Source organism: Tupaia chinensis, unplaced genomic scaffold, assembly GCF_000334495.1.
Source record: "Tupaia chinensis unplaced genomic scaffold, TupChi_1.0 Scaffold000146_1, whole genome shotgun sequence".
Classification (NCBI taxonomy): domain Eukaryota; kingdom Metazoa; phylum Chordata; class Mammalia; order Scandentia; family Tupaiidae; genus Tupaia; species Tupaia belangeri.
This window is the reverse complement of record NW_006159616.1, coordinates 14,998,586-15,018,002: the sequence shown is the minus strand read 5'-3', so window position 1 is coordinate 15,018,002 and position 19,417 is coordinate 14,998,586. Positions and strand designations below refer to the sequence as shown.

Below are 19,417 nucleotides of genomic sequence, written 5' to 3'. Positions count from 1 at the left end.
AATGCAAGATATTGAAAAGATCCCCCCAACACACACACTCAAACTAATAAAAGAGAAAACAACTATTCCTAATGTGAGCGAACGGCACGATACTGCAAATCTCCCCAGACCCTTCTATATTACCTAATAATATAAATACTAAATCTATTTGGCAAATGCATGGCTATAATGCCAGTAAGAGAGATATAAAGGTAATCGGTGACTAACAGGTTAGAGTTTTAAAAACCCCAAGGGATCGGGAACCAGCAGTTAGCGTAATGGCTATGTCGCTGGATTCCCATGTGGCCGACCCTGGTTCGTGTCCCGGACCTGGTGGCTTAAAACTCACGCCGGGCGCATGTGCGTGCGTGCCCAAGATCCCGAGAGGAGAATGGAGGAGAAGGGATTGCGGCGTGACCATCCCCCCTGGGGGGTGATTTCTCGCTTTCTGTCTCTATGTCTCTCTCTGTCTGTCTGGCAAGCGCACGCGCCCTACAGTGAAAAGCTCTCAAAAAAAAAAAAAAACAACCAAGGGATCCATGTGTCATTTTTTAAATGCTAATTGATTCTTTTTAAATAATTTTTTAAATCCTCCATATAGAGAAAAACTAAGTAAACCATTTTCCCGGAAGAAAAAAGGTCAGGTTTTACTTCTTTTTTTGGGGGGTGGGGAGGTGGGGGGAGAGGTTTTTTTTTTTTTCAGGGGAAAGCGCGAACGCAGTCCCCCACTACCACAAATTATGCAGTCAAGTTTCCCACATTTGGAGAAATCGCAGGGGTCAGCACATCCGGGGTGCCATGGATAAGCCTCGCCCTGGGAAACCACCTTCGTGATCATGGTATCTCCCCTGCCAGGTAAGTATGGGGGAGAGGTTTTTGATACAGGGCATGTACGCTCGCCAGAAAGACAGAGAGAGACAGTCTGAGAGACAGAAAGCGAGAAATCCCCCCCCCGGGGGGGATGGCCACTCCACAATCCCTTCTCCTCCATTCTCCTCTCGGGATCTTGGGCACGCACATGCACCCGGCGTGAGTTTTAAGCCACCGTGTCCGGGACGTGAACCATGGTCGACTACATGGGAGTCCAGTGACATAGTCATTACACTAACTGCTGGTCCCCAGGTTTTACTTATTCATGAAAGAAAGGTTAAAAATTAACTGAGAAATCAGAGACCAGCAGTTAGCATAATGGCTATGTCGCTGGACTCCCACATAGTAGACCGTGGTTCAAGTCCCGGACCCAGCGGCTTAAACTCACACCGGGCGCGTGTGTATGCGGGTCCAAGATCCAGAGAGGAAAATGGAGGAGAAGGGATTGTGGCGTGGCCATTCCCCCTAGGGGGTGATTTCTCGCTTTCTGTCTCTCTGTTTCTCTCTGTCTTTCTGGTGAGCGCAACGCGCCCTATAGCAAAAAAAACTCTCAAAAAAAAAAGAAAATTAACTGAGAAATCAAATAGTGCATCCGCTTTGATTGGAAATAGCTTATTCTCCAAAAAAAAGAGCTCAGGGAAAAATGGACAAAAAATAATTTTTAAAGAATTATTTTATTTATTTATTTATTATTTTTTAATTTGTTCTAGGGCACATGCACTCACCAGAGAGAGACAGAGAGAGAAAGAGAGAAAGAAAGCTGCCAGGTCCAGGACTTAAACCACGGTCAGACACATGAGTCTGACACATGGGCCATCCCTCCTTAGTGGTGGGGGAAGGAGAGTTGGGAGGATTTCTCTCCTTCCCTCTTTTTCTCTCTCCAGTGAGCATACAAAAAAATCTAAAAGTTAACTAATTAATTAATTAATTAAAGTATCCAACTGCTGGGCATCATTAGGAAGCATAGAAGTAAAAGGAGAAGAAAAAGACAGTTTCAAATCTATAACTCTCTAAAAATAAAACTGAAAATATAAGGGAAGAAAACTTGTCAAAAATCATTTAAAGACAAATAAAATACCCCAACACTAAAAACTTTCCTAGAAGAGGTGAAAGTTCATAAAGATAAATTAGAACAGTGCCTTCTTTACTTAAGCAAGTCCAAGTTAAATCTTCTCATAACTCAATAAATTTATAACTGAAAAAGTACTAAGAGTGTAACTTTTCCTATATATACAAAAACAAATGTCACTTCAGTAACTCACACCAGAAACCAGTAAGTCAGAAGTACAACAGATTTAGCTCATTTTTGAAGTATATTTTTAACTGTGTATTTGGAGATTTTCACATTATCCTTATGAGATTTATAATACCCAAACAGAAATTTTCAAATACTGACCTTTACCTAATTCTACGTAATACAAACAACAGATCTTTTTTTTTTTTTTTTTGAGAGGTTTTCGCTTTAGGGAACATGAGCTCGCCCGGAGGTTTTCGCTATAGGGCACATGCGCTCGCCAGACAGACAGAGACTGAGAAACAGAAAGTGAGAAATCACCCCCCAGGGGGGATGGTCACGCCGCAATCTCTTCTCCTCCATTCTCCTCTCGGGATCTTGGGCATGCACGCACACGCGCCCAGCCTGAGTTTTAAGCCACCGAGTCCAGGACACAAACCACGATCGACTACGTGGGAGTCCAGCGACATAGCCATTACGCTAACTGCTGGTTCCCAACAACAGATCTTTTGTGCAGAATCATGTTAAATGGCCACAGCTCCTTTTACCATAGCACCATGAGCAGGAAGCTAAATCCCTGCACAACCTCGGCAAGTGGCTTCCACGTGGCAGTAACACTGTGCGAAGAGTGCACATGCAGCTACTCCTAGACAATCACCTCCTAAAAGATTCATTGACTAAAGGAAACTGAACCTCAGAAATGCAGCTATGCCAACAGTATCATTAGAGTTTTCTAAACTAAATCAGATGTCACAGATTTACTCAAAATAGGTCAAACTCCTCTCTCCTTGGTGCTTTAGCAACATTCAATTCTCTAGCGTTTCTTTACAGTGGCGTCTTACACCAAGCTTTTTTTTTTTTTTTCAATTTTAAGAAGGTTTAAGGAAGCTATGAAGCTATGAAGCTATGAAGCGGGGGGAGGGGAACAGAAAGAAGAAGGGATCTATTTTTATATAGAGAGATTAAAGCGAATTATTTCAGAGAGATGCACAGACGGAGCTGAGGCCCACCTTCATGACAGTTGTATCAAAGGCCTCAATTTCCGAGGCTCATAAATCACCACAGTAAGCATATCAACAGCATGTGGTACTCTGCAAGCATTTTGCAACCTTGACATTTCCATCTTCTAAAGTCCTTTGATATCCTCAAAGACGCCTTGGATTTCAAAGCCAGCCCCACATCAGCAGGATTGGCAATCATCATCCTAGAAAATTGCAAGGAGGGCAAGACCCAAGCAAAATGGACTTGAGGGTGCAAGGAATGTGTCAGCACCTATACGATTCTAAGGGAGTGATGAAAATATAACCACCTCCTACAGGAGGAGAAACTACCCCAAACAGCCAAGCCAAAAGTGAGAGAAATTATATCAGCTCCTCACAAGGAATGGCATCTGGCATTTAAAGAGAGAGCTCTCCCAGATTCAGAGTAGTTTAAAGAATAAAAAAGAGGCGCAAGCAGGTAGTGTGGAGGTTGAGGCACTGGATCCCAAATGGCCAATTGTGCAGTTGAGTTCTGGACCCACGGACTTGAAAATCATGCAGGGTATGTGTGCGTGCATGCCTAAAATCCCAAGAGGAGGCTGGAGGGAAAAAGACTGAGGTATGGCAATCCCACATGGGGAGAGAGATGTATCACTTTCTCCTTTTCTCTCTGTCTCTCTCCAGGGAGCACACAGGTCCTACTGAAAAAAAATAAATAAATAAATAAAATAGCAGCAGCAGCAAAACTAAACTAACTAAACAAACAAGGACCAGCAGGTGGCGGAATGGTTACATCGCTGGACTCACATGTAGTTCACTGTGATTCAAGTCCCAGACCTGGTGGGTTAAACCTCGCACCGGGTGCTTGGGTGTGCCCAAAATCCCAAGAAGAGAATGGAGAAGGGATTGCAGCGTGGCCATCCAGCCTGGCGGGTGATTTCTCACTTTCTGTCTGTCTGTCTCTGTCCATCTGGTGAGCACACGTGCCCTGTAGCAAAAATCTCGTTAAAAAAAATTAACAAACAAAAAAGGTAAAAATAGAGGTGGAACTGATATTAACTGTTCTAATTACAAGCTAACCTTTAACTACCAAAACGCAAAAAACTTTCAGAGCTTTCTTCCTTACTATTTATAAATGATTAAACTTGAGTAACTTAAGAAAAATGGCCTCAAGTCATTTCAAGAATGTTTTAATCTGTTGTGTATTAATAACAGAACACCTAAATCTAGGTAACTTATAAAGAATAGAGGTTTGGGCCAGAAGGTGGCATGGCGAGTAAGGAGCTGGATCCGACACTGCCAAATGCAATGTTCAAGTCCCATAACTGGAAGCTTGAAAATTACACTGAGAATATATATGTGCATGCTTGAAATCCTAAATGGAGAATGAAGGAGAAGGGATTGTAGTGTGGCTGTCCCTCCTGGGGGATGACTTCTCATATTCCCTTTCTCTACCTCAGGCAAGTGCAGGGGTCCTGTGGCAGAAATCTAAATAAAATTAAACAAAATAATGTATTTTTTTAAAAAAAAGATTTTCTTTTAGCTCGCGGTTTTCAAAGTCCAAGGTCAGGGATGCATCCGGTAAAGGCCTTCTGGTTGGTAGAGTCTCACATGGTGAGGAAAAGAGCAGGCAAGAGTGCACCTATCCGTACCCTATTTCTGTCTACTTATAAACTCAGGAGAGTAAGATCATGGGATATCTCCCAAAAGATTCACCTACCTTTCAATACCATAATCAGATTAAGTTCCCACCCGCTCAACACCAAAACAGTCGCTCACCAGAATGCAAAAGATGGATTTTGTGGGAATACATTCAAACCACTGCAAGAGGCTATAAGCTAACTCTATATTAAAGGGTCCTGGGCCAGTGACTGTGGTGGCAGGAAAATCAGCTAGTTGCTAACATTCCTAACTCAAATATCTATCAATGCCATCCTCACTGTATTTCTCCCACAAACGATATATTTACAGATGTATGGGATTGAAAAATTGCTGGATTTCTTAAAAGAAGCAGGCAATGAATTATCATTTGCATAAATGTCTTTTTGATATAATAAAATAAAAAGAGTAACTCTTTATTTTAGAACAAAACAATAATATTCCACTACATCTGAAAACCAGTAACCAGTTAGTAATATCTGCATGAAAATATTCAGAATAGGGACCAGCAGTTAGCGTAATGGCTTTGTCACTGGACTCCCATGTAGTCGACCGCGGTTCCGTCCCAGACCCGGTGGCTTAAAACTCACGCTGGGCACGTGTGCGTGCGTGCCCAAGATCCCAAGAGATGAATGGAGGAGAAGGGATTGCGGAGTGGCCATTCCCCCTGGGGGGGTGATTTCTCGCTTCCTCTCTCTCTGTCTCTGTCTGTCTGGTGAGTGCACGTGCCCTATAGTGAAAATCTCTCCAAAAAAAAAAAGAAAATATTCAGAATAAATAAACCTACATGTAGTATTTAGTATTAAAAAAAAAAATGAAGAAAGCAGTAGTTTTCTGGGCTGGCCCTGTAGTCCAGCAGTTAAGCTCTATACCTAGGGAGCCAGATCTCAGATGGCCAACTTCTATTGTTTTGTTCTTATTAAGAATGATGGGGGGGGGACAAGCAGTTGGCATAATGGCTTTGCCTTTGGACTCCCATGGGGTCGACCACAGTTTCAGCCCTGGACCTGGTGGCTTAAATTCACGCTGGGCGCATGTGCATGCGTGCCCAAGATCCCAAGAGGAAAATGGAGAAGGGACTGCATGCAGCGTGGCCATCCCCCCTGGGGGGTGATTTCTCGCTTTCTGTCAAGATCCCAAGAGATGAATGGAGGAGAAGGGATTGCGGAGTGGCCATTCCCCCTGGGGGGGGGATTTCTCGCTTCCTCTCTCTCTGTCTCTGTCTGTCTGGTGAGTGCACGTGCCCTATAGTGAAAATCTCTCCAAAAAAAAAAAAGAAAATATTCAGAATAAATAAACCTACATGTAGTATTTAGTATTAAAAAAAAAAATGAAGAAAGCAGTAGTTTTCTGGGCTGGCCCTGTAGTCCAGCAGTTAAGCTCTATACCTAGGGAGCCAGATCTCAGATGGCCAACTTCTATTGTTTTGTTCTTATTAAGAATGATGGGGGGGGGACAAGCAGTTGGCATAATGGCTTTGCCTTTGGACTCCCATGGGGTCGACCACAGTTTCAGCCCTGGACCTGGTGGCTTAAATTCACGCTGGGCGCATGTGCATGCGTGCCCAAGATCCCAAGAGGAAAATGGAGAAGGGACTGCATGCAGCGTGGCCATCCCCCCTGGGGGGTGATTTCTCGCTTTCTGTCTTTGTCTTTCTGGTGAGCACAGGCACCCTGTAACAAAAAAACTCTCCAAAAAAGAAAAAAAAGAATTATTGGTGGGGTCAGCAGGTGGTAGTTAAGGGTGCTAGCCCACTCTCTCTCATACTCTTTCCTTCTCTGATCAAATTAAAATAAATAAATGTTAAATAAAATAATTCTTTTAAAAAAATTATTGGGCCGGCAGGTGGCGCGGTGGTTAAGGACACTGGACTCCCATACGGTCCGGTTTGAATTCTGAACCTGTGGCTTGCTTTCTCACTTTCTCTCTCTCTCTCTCTCTCTCTCACTCGCTCGCTCACTCTGTCCCTCTCTAGTCAAATTAAAATAAATAAAGTTAAATTTTTTTAAAGGTTATTTATTTAATTTTTTAAAACTTTGTTATTATTGGGGCCAGCAGGTAACTTGATGGTTAAGTCACTGGACACTCTCTCTCTCTGTGTCTCTGGACAAATTAAAATAAGTGAAAGAATAAATAAAATTTAATTTTTTGTTATTATTTTTTTTAATTGACCATAAAAAGAGAAAGAAAGGAAAAGTGAAAAAGCAAGCCACCAGAGGTCCAGGACCTGAACTGTGGTCACCCATATGGCAGTCCAGTGCCTTTACCACCATACTACCTGCTGGCCCCCCAAACTACAGTTTTTAGTCCAACCCTAGCAGCTTGAAAAACACACAGGACACACGTGCATGCACACCCTGATGGGATGGATTGTGGTGTGACTACACCTAGTTGGAGGGTTCTCTAACGAGCACATGTACCCTTTGACAATCAAAAATTTTTAAAAAGAAAGCAGTAGATTTCTGTAGACAAGAAAATATTTCTATTTATTACAGAAGATAAATATCGCTAGACTAAGTAAGGTCATGGGCTGCAAGAGCCCTGAATTCTTGAGTAAGTACTTCAGATACTTTACTTAAGATTTGTAGAGTATATTTTCAAAGTATTTCCCTATCTATTTCCTCATGTCAGTTTATTTTTCCATTTGACAGCTAAGGAGCCAGGGCACATTAAGCCTCAAGCTTAAAGCAGTTCAGGTGGAACTGGAACCTAGGTCTACTCATGCTGACAAGATATATTAATCTTATTTTTATAATCCACAGACAGAGGCATCCTGGTTCAGAACATTTCAGTGAAGCAAGAAAAAACATAAAACTACACTACACATACAAAGTGTTTCAAAGATAACTCTCTCCTATCTAATCAATAGCACATCTCTTAGCAAAATATTATTCCTAGAGTTATAAATACTCTCCTTCCACAGGTCATCCAGTTCTCAGATTTCACCTTGATTCAAATGGGCATATTACACAAGAATTTTATTTTGCTATTTTTTAAGATTGCCGTCTAAGCCAGTAAACAGCTTTCAATTGGAAATGGAAACATCCAGAAGCTAAGTTAAATACTAGATTCAAGCCACTCAGTGTGTGCAGTATGCTCATCCTAAGTAATCATACCACTGACCCAAGTGTCAGTGTCACCTTCAATCTCCCTATGAAGAGCTAAAGGAAAAGAAAATCTAATTAAAAGCCCAAGAAAAATCCACTTTAATCTAAACTACAACTAAAAGGCCAAGCGTCTTCAATGTAGGAAAAAAACTTAAGATATGAAAAAACTGGTAACAAGAAAAGGGGTACCAAAAGGGAAAATAAGATAATTTTACTTTAAACTATTAAAAACCAAGTCAATCGGGACCAGCAGTTAGCATAATGGCTATGTCGCTGGACTCCCATGTAGCCGACCGAGGTTCTAGTCCAGTCCGGTGGCTTAAACTCATGCCGGGCGCCTGTGCGTGCATTCCCAAGATCCTGAGAGGAAAATGGAGGAGAGGGGATTGCGGCATGGCCATGCCTCCTGGGGTGTGATTTCTCACTTTCTATCTCTCTGTCTTTCTGGCGAGTGCACACGCCCTAGAGCAAAAACCTCTCCAAAAAAAAAAAAAGAAAGGAAAAAAAAACAAGTCAATCAAAAATGACTTTTCTGGGACCAACAGGTGGCGTGGTGGTTAAGGTGCTGGACACTCTCACGTGGCCTACCACGGTTTGGCCCTGGGGCTTCCTTTCTCACTCCCCCTGCCCCACCGTGTGTGTGTCTCGCTCTGGTAAAATTAAAGTAAATGAATGAATAAATCAAATTAAATAAATAATTTTTTTAAATGACTTTTCCAAGGTCAGCCCTGTAGTGCAGCAGTTAAGCACTGTACATCAGGAGCTAAATAGCACACCATTGACTGTGGTTCAAGTCCTGGCCCCAGCAGTTTGAAAAACATGCCAGGCACATGTGCCTATGTGCCCAAAATCTTGACAGGATGAAGAAATGGAGGAAAAAGGATTGCAGCATGACCATGTCCCACTGGAGTTCTCTCCCTCCTTCTGTCTCTGTCTTTCTCTATCACCCAGACCCTTTGACAACTAAAATAATAAAGACTTTCCAAATAAAAAAGTCATTTAAAAAACAGAAAAATGGAAAATTAGGTAGTTAAAATGCAGAGAACCATAACTTTTTCTGTGTGCTTATGTGTGTGTGAGAGTGAGAGAGACTAAGAGAAAGACAGACAAGGAGAGGAGGTACATGCAACAATCCTCCCTCATCTTCAAGCCAGCCAAGATGCAGGTATACCCAATGTGCACAGGAAGAACAAGGATCCAAACCCTGAACCACCACCCCCCCCAGGTGGCTCTAATATCACGCAAGGCCGCTCTATCAACTGTGCCATTGTGGCTGGACCAAAATCCGTAATTTTAAGGAAATTTTACAAAAAAGAAAAATAGGGGGAACCAGCAGTTAGCGTAATGGCTATGTCGCTGGACTCCCACGTAGTCGACCGTGGTTCGTGTCCCAGACCCGGTGGCTTAAAACTCACGCCGGGCGCGTGTGCATGCGTGCCCAAGATCCCGAGAGGAGAATGGAGGAGAAGGGATTGCGGCGTGACCATCCCCCCTGGGGGGTGATTTCTCGCTTTCTGTCTCTATGTCTCTCTCTGTCTGTCTGGCGAGCGCACGCGCCCTACAGTGAAAATCTCTCCAAAAAAAAAAAAAAAAAAAAGGAAAGTGAAAGCTTAGGTATTTATAAAAACAAAAGGAAAGGAATAATACATCTGGTTCTATTAAAGCCAATGGAAAGTCATCCACGATTAGCCGCTGTCGACATCTTTTCCCAAATGAATCAGGACCCCAGTCCTAGCCAGTAGTAAAGCTTCTGTAGCTTGCCCTGAGGCAATCAACAGAAGCTACCTGAAGAACCTATCAGATGGCAGTCAATGCTAGTGTACTGATAAAGTTTACTCACAAAATCAGTCAAACAAATGACTGGTATGCTTTCTCCACATTAAAATATCTTAGGTATTTTAGGGACGGGACCAGCAGGTGGCATGGTGATTACAGTGCTGGACACTTAGTCCCAGACCTGGTGGCTTGCTTTCTCTCTCTCTCTCTCTCTGCCTTTCTCTGGTCAAATAAAAATGAGTGAATAAGTAAAATTATAAATACATATATGTATATGTATGTGTGTGTGTATATAGATAGATAGATAGATAGATAGATATCTTAGGGAATCACAATGCACAGACCAGATTATTACCATTCCTAAAATCAAATAATTCTGCCATCTTATCACTAACACACATACACACATACTTCAGAAAATATTAAGAAATCTGGGGCCAGCAGGAGGCACAGTAGTTAAAATGCCAGATTCCCACATGACCAAGTGCAGTTCAAGTCCCATATCTAGCGGCTTGTTTTCTTGCTCTCTCTCTCTCTTTGGTGAGCACAAGCGTCCTATAGCAAATTTTAAAATAAATAAATAATAGGAGCCAGCAGGTAAGGCGCTGGATTCCCACATGGTCAACCATGGTTCAAGTCCTGGACGTGGCTGTTTAAAACTCATGTTAGGTCCAAGTATGTGCCTAAAATCCCGAGAAGAGAACAGAAGGGATTGTGGCATGGCCATCTCCCCTGGGGGGTGGTTTCTCACTTTCTCTTTTTCTATCTCTGTCTCCACCAAGTGCACACATCTTTTAGCAAAAATCTCTCTTAAATAAATAAATAATAAAATTAAATAAATAATTCTAAAATATATATATATTAAAAAATCTCTGAAATTGGGACCAGCAGATGGTGTAACGCTGGACTCCCATGTAGTTGACCACAGTTCGAGTCCTGGACCTGGTGGCTTAAAACTCATGCTAGGTGCATTCGTGTGAGTGCCCAAAATCCCAACAGGAGAATGGAGGATAAGGGACTGCAGCATGGTCATCCCCCAGGTGGTGATTTCTCACTTTCTGTCTCTCTGTCTCTGTCTCTCTTGAAAGTGCACACAACCTATAGCAAAAATCTATTAAAAAATAAAAAGAAATATCTGAAATTAAAATTACCAGAGAAACTACAAAGGAATTGAATTATCCAACTAAAAAAACCTGACTTACTGGGACCAGCAGTTAGCATAATGGCTATGTTGCTGAACTACCATGTAGTCGACCTCAGTTCAAGTCCCGGACCTGGTGGCTTAAACTCACACTGGGCGTGTGTGCATGCGTGCCCAAGATCCCGAGAGGAAATGTAGGAGAAGGGATTGCAGCATGACCATCCCCCCCGGGGGGTGATTTCTCACTTTCTGTCTGTCTTTCTCTGTCTTTCTGGTGAGCACACACATCCTATAGCAAAAACCTCTCCCCTCCCCCCCAAAAAAAACTGACTTGCTAACTTTAAATATTTAGCTTATTTTTAAAATCTTTTTACCTTAAAAGTCTTTTTCATTTCAGATTTTATACTTAAAACATTTTCAGAAAAAGTCCAAGAGTTTATCACCTCTAGCAGTTGGAAATCAGTTTCAACTACAAGATATTCCAAAGAAACTCCTCCCCACTCAGTGCCAAAGCACTGAGATTCCAAAGCAGTTGTCAGCACAGCTCCAATTCAGAACCCACTGGTCTGGCTACTCTGTCCAGGTTGGAGAAGTAACAGGAAAACTGCAATTCATGTTTCATACTTGTGAGCCTACTACTCTGATGAGTTTGGAAAGAGAAATTCAGTTTGATGGTTATTACAAATAACAAAGCAATAGTTGGCACTCAATTTTAGTAAATGACTGAAACCCACAAATACTTGAAAGGATAAATTTTACAGCCTATAATATATATCTCAGTAAAACTGTTAATCTTTTTTCTTTGCCAGAGGATATGTGCACTCACCAGAGAGAGACAGGAAGACAGAAAGGGAGGACAAAGGAGAAAGCACTCCCCAAGGGGGTTGTCATGCTACAATCCCTTTTCTTCCATTTCTTCATCCTGTACGTATTTGAATACCGTTGCACTGGAGTTTTTCAAGCTGCCAGGGTGGGAGTCAGACTGCGGCTGGCTATGTGAGATCCAGCTCCTGACCCACTAGAACATAGGACCAGGCCAAAGCTGCTATTTTTAAGTGTTTTTTAAAAATAAACAGTTCTCGGAACCAGCAGTTGACGTAATGACTATGTCGCTGGACTCCCATGTAGTGACCACAGTTCGAGTCCCAGACCCAGTGGCTTAAATTCACACCAAGCACGTGTACTTGCGTGCCCAAGATGCCAAGAGAAAGGAAAAGAAGGGACTGTGGTGTGGCCATCCCCCCGGGGGGATGATTTCTTGCTTTCTGTCTCTCTGTCTCTTTCTGGCGAGCACATGCACCCTATAGCAAAAACCTCTCAAAATAAATAAGTAAACAGTTCTTGGGCTGGCAGATAGCATGGTGGTTAAGGGCACTGGACTCCCACATGGACGACTGTGGTTCGAGTGCCAAACCTGGCAACTTGTTTTCTCACTGACCCTCTTCTCTCTCTCTCTCTCTCTGTGTCTCTTTCTAGTCAAACTGAAAAATGATAATGATGAATATAGTGAAATAAAATTACTTTTAAATTATTTTTAAAAATTAAAAAATAAATAGTTCTCAGGCCAGCAGGTGGTGTTGACTCGGGGCCAGCAGATTGAGTCCCAGACCTGGTGGCTTGCTTTCTCACTTTCCCTCTCTGCCTCTGGTCAAATTGGAAAATAATAATAATAAATAAAGTTAAATAATTCTTTTTTAAAAAAATAAACAGTTCTCGGGAACCAGCAGTTGGCGTAATGGCTAAGTCGGTGGACTCCGTGGCTTAAAACTCACGCCGGGCGCGTGTGCGTGCGTGCCCAAGATCCCGAGAGGAGAATGGAGGAAAAGGGATTGTGGCGTGACCATCCCCCTGGGGGGTGATTTCTCGCTTTCTGTCTCTATGTCTCTCTCTCTGTCTGTCTGGCAAGCGCACGTGCCCTATAGTGAAAACCTCTCCAAAAAAATTTAAAAATAAAATAAACAGTTCTCGAGACTAGCAGATGGCATAATGGTTACGTCACTGGATTCCAACATAGTACACTACGGTTCGAGTCCTGGACCTGGCAGCTTGGAACTCACACTAGGCACGTGTGCATGCATGCCCAAAATCCAGAGAGGAGAGTGGAGGGGAAGGGATTGTGACATGGCCATCCCCCTCCCGGGGGGGGGGTGATTTCTTACTATCTCTTTCTCTCTCCAGCAAGCACACATACCCTACAGCAAAAATCTCTCTAAAAAAAGTAAATAGAAGTACTAGAAGTAAGTTCTTAGAAATAAGTATTCCATCTAACGTAAAGAGCCTGGCTCTCTTACCAAGAGACCAGAAAATGTGTATTTTTAAATGCTAAGATGTGACAAGGTCATCAATTTCACCCATGGTCAAAGCAATGCAAGTTAAAATGATATAGTACAGGCTGGAGAGTAGCATGGTGTTTAAGGTGCTAGACTCCCACATGGCTGACTACAGTTCAAGTCCTGGACCTGACAACTTGCTTTCTCACTTTCCCTCTTTCTCTCTGTCTCTCTCTGGTCAAATTAGAAAAATATTAACAATGATGATTAATAAAATTAAATAAAATAATTATTTTTAAAAATGATATAGTGGGGCCGGCAGGTAACACGAGGTGGTTAAGGGTGCTAGACTCTCACATGGCCAACGGCAGTTTGAGTCCCAAACCTGGCAGCTTGCTTTCTCACTTTCTCTCTCTCTGTTTCTCTCCCTCTCCCTCTCTGGTCAAATTAAAATAAATAAATAATGTTAAATAAAATAATTCTTTTAAAAAAATGATACTGTTCATTTTTGGGGCCAGCAGGTAGCACGGTAGTTAAGTTGCTGGACTCTTACACGGCAAACTATGTTCGAGCTCTGGACTTGGTAGATTGCAAATCACGCCAGGTAGATGTATATGCATACCCAAAATCTTGGGAGGAGAACGGAGGAGAAGGAATTGCAACATGGCCATATTTCCTGGGGGTTGATTTCTCACTCTCCCTTTCACTGTCTCTGTCTCTCTGGTGCGCACCCTCTGGCAAAAACCTTAAAAAAGAAAAACAAAAAAGTATTGTATACTTTTTAAACTATCAGACTAGCAAAAACTTAAGATATTTCATAAAATTTGTGGCTGGTAGGCCAGTCCATCATATAGTGATTGGGGCACCTGGATCCCACATGGCCAATTATGCAGTTCAAGTCCTAAACCCAGCAGCGTGATAAACATCCCAGGTGTGTGTGAATGCATGCCAAAATCCCAAGAGAAGAGTGGAGGAGAAGGGATTGCAGTGTGATCGCCCCACATGGATGGCGCTTTCTCACTTTCTCTCTCTCTCTCTCTCTCTCTCTCTCTAGCATGCACACCCTATAGCAAAAAACAAAAGAGCAAACAAACATGGTTCATGAGAAGGTACGGAAATCAAAACACCGTGTGTATACTCTGGGCACATCTTTGAAGAAAGTAATTGAGGGTTGGCCCATAGCCTACTGGTTAAGGATGCCAAAACCCACATAGTGTACTACAGTTCAAATCCTGGTCCCAGTGGCTTAAAAAATACACTGGGTGCATGTACTTGCATGCCCAAAGTCCTGACTGAATGGAGAAATAGAAAATATATTGCAGCTTGACCATGCCCCATTGTGGGGGGGATGTTTTCTCTCCCTGTCTCTCTTTGGCAAGTTCACAAGACTTCTAGTATTTAAAAAAAAAAAAAAGGCAATGTATTTAACAGATTTCAAAGTTAAAAATGCACATACCCATTGATTCAGTGATTCCACCTAGAATTTCTCCTACAGACATACAATAGTACAGAAATGAGGATGCAAAATTAAAAAAAAAAAAAACAATCAGAATATGAAGACAGTAGTGTATATATCCATGCAAGGATATGTGGCATATGTCCCCTTATACGGTTGTTAAAAACACACATACATACACACACACACACACACAAATCTGAGGTATAATGACAAGTATTAAATTTTAAAATAATGCTTGAAACATTAAATTAAAAACCAAAGTTCAAAATCAGATAGTGTTTATATTTATGTATGTGTAGAAAATGTTTGGAAAAATACTGGATGAATGAGGACTACTCTTTTTGAATTGTATAAATGTGACTACAATGAATACATATTATTCAATTTGCACTTAATTTGAACAATGGGTCTGTCAGCCCTATCCTGGTGTTAAATCTCCCCATGCTATGATGTCGTTCTGTCTTTCCAGGGCTCTACTTTCCAGCCAAACCACCCTTTTCTTCCTTTAGGAAACCAGTCCAAAGGATGCCCCCTCCAAAATGCTCTTACGATTTGGTTTGAACAGCTACCAGCTTCAGCTTCAAATATAAATTAACTGAGTTGAAAGAACTATGTCTGCCTGAATGTTACAGACATGTTAAAAGATTAAAAATAAAAGAAAGAAAAAGAAAATCGAACACAATTTAATAATCCTCATCACAGAAGCAGCCAAAGCATTCGCCATTTCCCATGCTTTCCAGCCTCTGTGCCTTTGCTCCATGCAATTTCCTGCCTGAAATCCTCTTAGCTACTTATCACATGTCCAAATCCTGCCAATCCTTCAAAACACAGGTTAAATACCACCTCCTGCACCAAATCTTCCCTAATGCCGCAAGCCTGAACTGATTCTCTTTCTTGAGCCACACAATCATTACCTATCAAGGCACTTTCTTCTACCGAGTAATCACTTGTGTACAAGCATTACTCTTCCCATTAGTGAGGAAATTTGTCAACAGCACACTCAGTGTCTTGGTCATTTTGGCCTCCTTTCATATCTAAATTAAACTCATATTTCAGTAGAGCATATAATAAAAAGAGAATTCCAAGAACCTAAAAAGTAAAAAGGGGGGACCAGCAGTTAGCGTAATGGCTATGTCGCTGGACTCCCATGTAGTCGATCGCGGTTCGCGTCCCGGACCTGGTGGCTTAAACTCACGCCGGGCGCGTGTGCGTGCGTGCGTGCGTGCCCAAGATCCCGAGAGGAGAATGGAGGAGAAGGGATTGCGGCGTGGTCATCCCCCCTGGAGGGTGATTTCTCGCTTTCTATCTCTCTGTCTGGGGAGCGCACGCGCCCTATAGCAAAAACCTATCCAAAAAAAAGTAAAAAGGGACAAGCTTTTATTGTGCATTTATTTTAACTGTCATGTTTACATATGACAAATAGTAATTCAGACTATGAAAGGTTAAGATCTCTCCCTCTTTCCTTGCCCTCCTCCCCAGTGCCACACTATGCCTTCTGAAAAGGTCAAAGTTTTTTAAAGAAGTATTTTACTTTATTTGTTGTTATTATTATTTTTTAATTTGACTAGAGAGAGAAAGAAAGAGAAAGGGAGAAAGCAAGCCACCTGGACCAAGACTCGAACAGCGGTCAGCCATGTGAGAGTCCAGCACCTTAACCACTGTGCCATCTGCCAGCCCATGATGAATTTCTTAATACAGGGTTTTAAGAAGTCCTTAGACATTGTAGCTTCATAACACATTCAGAATTCTGGGTATAAGATGACAAAAGTAATTTATAAATGGCATTTAAAAGTAATTTATGACAATTATACAACTGCACAGTTTGTGTGCTACAGCAAGTAAAATGTAACAATCAACAGATGGAAAGATATGGTCAGCAGGTGGTGTGGAGGTTAAAGCACTGGATCCCACATTGCCAACTGCATAGTCCGAGCCCCAGACCCAGCAACTTGAAAAATCACTCTGGACATGTGTGTGTATGCATGCCCAAAATCCCAGGAGGAAAATGGAGGTGTTAATAAATGCATTACTTGGGACCAGCAGATGGTATAATAGTTACGTTGCTGAACCCCCATGTGGTCACCTGCAGTTTGAGTCCCAGACCCAGCAGCTTCAAACTCATGCCAGGCGCTTCTGCATGCATACCCAAAATCCTGAGAGGAGACTGGAGGAGAAGGGATTACAGTGTGGCCATTCCCCCAGGGGATGATTTCTCGCTTTTTGTCTCTTGGCCTCTCTGTCTCTCTGGCAAGCACACACGCCCTATAGCAAAAACCTCTCTAATAAAAAAGAAAAAAAAATGCACCTATCAGGGAGCAGCTGATAGTATAGTAGTTATGTCACTGGACTCTCCCATAGCTGATCACAACTGGAGTCCCAGACCTGAAAATCACGCTGTGTGCTGAAAATCACACTGGGCGCATGTGCATGAGTGCCTAAGATCTCAGGAGGAAAATGGAGACGAGATTGCAACATAGTCATCCCCACCAGGGGGGTAACTGCTCACTTTCAATCTATCTCTGTCTTTGTCTCTCTATCTGCTGAGCACATGCACCTAAGGCAAAAAACTCTTTTTAAAAAAGTGTATATATTCGGGGAACCAGCAGTTAGCATAATGGCTATGTCGCTGGACTCCCACGTGGTCGACCGCAGTTTGCATCCCGGACCTAGTGGCTTAAAACTCACGCCGGGCACGTGTGCGTGCGTGCCCAAGATCCCGAGAGGAGAATGGAGGAGAAAGGATTGCAGCATGACCATCCCCTCTGGGGGGTGATTTCTCACTTTCTGTCTCTCTCTCTCTCTCTGTCTGGCAAGCACACGCGCCCTATAGCGAAAACCTCTCCAAAAAAAAAAAAGTGTATATATTCGGACCAGCAGGTGGCGTGGTGGTTAAAGCACTGGACACTCCCACATGGCCAACCAGGGTTGGAGTCCTCAATCTGGTGATTTGTTTTCTTACTTCCTCTCTCTCTCACTCTCACCATCTGTCTCTCTGGTCAAATTTTTTTTAAAAATCAATGAATGAATAAATAAAATAATTCTTTTTTTAAAAAGTGTGTATACACACACACACCCCTAGCAGGCCAGCTGGTAGTGTGTTGGTTAAGGTGGTTGGATCACACGTGGCCAACTCAGCAGTTTGAGTCCTGGAACCAGTGGCCTGAAAAACACCAGGCACTGGTGCATGCATGCCCAAAATCCTGAGAGGAGAACTGAGGAGATGGAATTATGGAATGGCTATCCCCCCAGGAGGGTGACTTCTTACTTTCTCTTTCTCTCTGTTTCTCTCCAGTGAGAGCACAAGTCCTATAGCAAAAAGAAAGATATATAGATATATATAGATAGATAGATATAGATATATAAAGATATAGATATATAGATATATACACACACACATACATACATATGTATACACACACACACACACACACACACACATATGTATAAAATACACACACACACACCCCTAGCAACAAAAAAAAGAATCATTAGATCAAGACAAATTTTAGTAAAAATTCTATACTGAACTTATTCTAGTATTCTCTTATTTAAAATTTGCCAGAGAGAGAGGGAAAGGGAAAGCACCGACCCCTGTACCCCCACTCCGAGTGTGGTCACACCACGATCCCTTCCCCTCCATTTCTCCATCGTTTCAGGATTTGGGGTCTGGACACATACATGCCTCGTGTGGTTTTCAAGCTGCTGGAGCCAGGATTTGAACCACACAGTTGGTCATGTGAAATCCAGCTCTCTTAACCACAGGGCTAGCCCACTTTAAGTTTATTTATTTCTTCTATGAGTGAAAGACACAGAAAAGAAAAGAAATAAAGAGAGTGAGAGGAATAGACAAAGAATGAGAGACAGAGGGATAGCACCACCAACAGGGCCTTGACACCATGATGCATCCCCAGCTTCAATCTCCCCAGATCATAGGCACAACCCTCAGGGAGGTCTTCCAGAACTTCCCCAAATGAGTTAGCCCCAGAGAGCGTCACATTTTATCACTGCACCACCATTTAGCCTCAGCAGTAGTATTTTTATAAAGAATCTCGAAGGCCAAATTACCAAATTTGTTAGTATTACATTATCCATTGGGATTCTGGGTCAGATGACCAGATGTTCTACTGCAATATAACTTTCCTTCTTCCAGAGTATGAGAATCCCTCATTTTTGACTAGACACATAGCCATCTTCAGTAAAAACTACATTTTCCAGCTTCTCTTGCAGTTATTTTTGACCCTATGATTTGGTTATTAATTGAAGGGACACGGCAAAATTGACGTATACAAGTACCAGAAGTAACTTCACAGGATGAGAATATGCTCAGCCTTTATTCCTTTCTCCTTCCTGATGGAAAGACTGCAGAACTGAGGTGAAAAACTGGAGACACTATTTTAACTAAAAGGAGAAAGTCACATGTTGACAGCTGGATTGCTGGATTATCTAATAAACATGATGGTACTATATGAACTCAGGACTGACTATGAGTTACATGAAAGGATACTATCTTGTTTAAGCCATTGTTGTCTTGGGTTTCTGTCACTCACTCCTGAAGCTAACCCTACCTAACATAAGACAAAATTATAAAGGAAGAGTACTATATATACTTATTAAGTACTACTTCATTCAATTTCTAATGCAAATTTTAAACTTAGTAAGATTAAAATACTCATTTTTGATTATTCAAATAACTACAAAACAAATGCTTTTTCTACACTATATTTAATATGTATCAAGAATCTGTCAAGAAATCATCTTTCTGGGGACCAGCAGGTGGCATGGTAGTTAAAGCGCTGGACACTCCCACATGGCGGACCATGGTTCGAGTTCCGGACCTGGTGGCTTGCATTCTCACTTTCTTTCTCTCTCTCTCTCTCTCTCTCTCTCTCTCTCTGTGTGTGTGTGTGTGTGTGTGTGTGTGTGTCTCAATATTAATATAAGT

General features: G+C 42.1%; 1 protein-coding gene and 1 non-coding gene across 2 annotated transcripts in view; both read right to left on the bottom strand.

Annotated features, from left to right (window-relative positions):
* Nucleotides 1–19,417, bottom strand: part of RERE (arginine-glutamic acid dipeptide repeats) — a 545,831-nt gene that overhangs the window by 511,639 nt on the left and 14,775 nt on the right.
* On the bottom strand, nucleotides 680–842 carry LOC114007281 (U1 spliceosomal RNA). Its single transcript, XR_003548911.1, has one exon. It is a non-coding gene; the product is annotated as a U1 spliceosomal RNA (small nuclear RNA).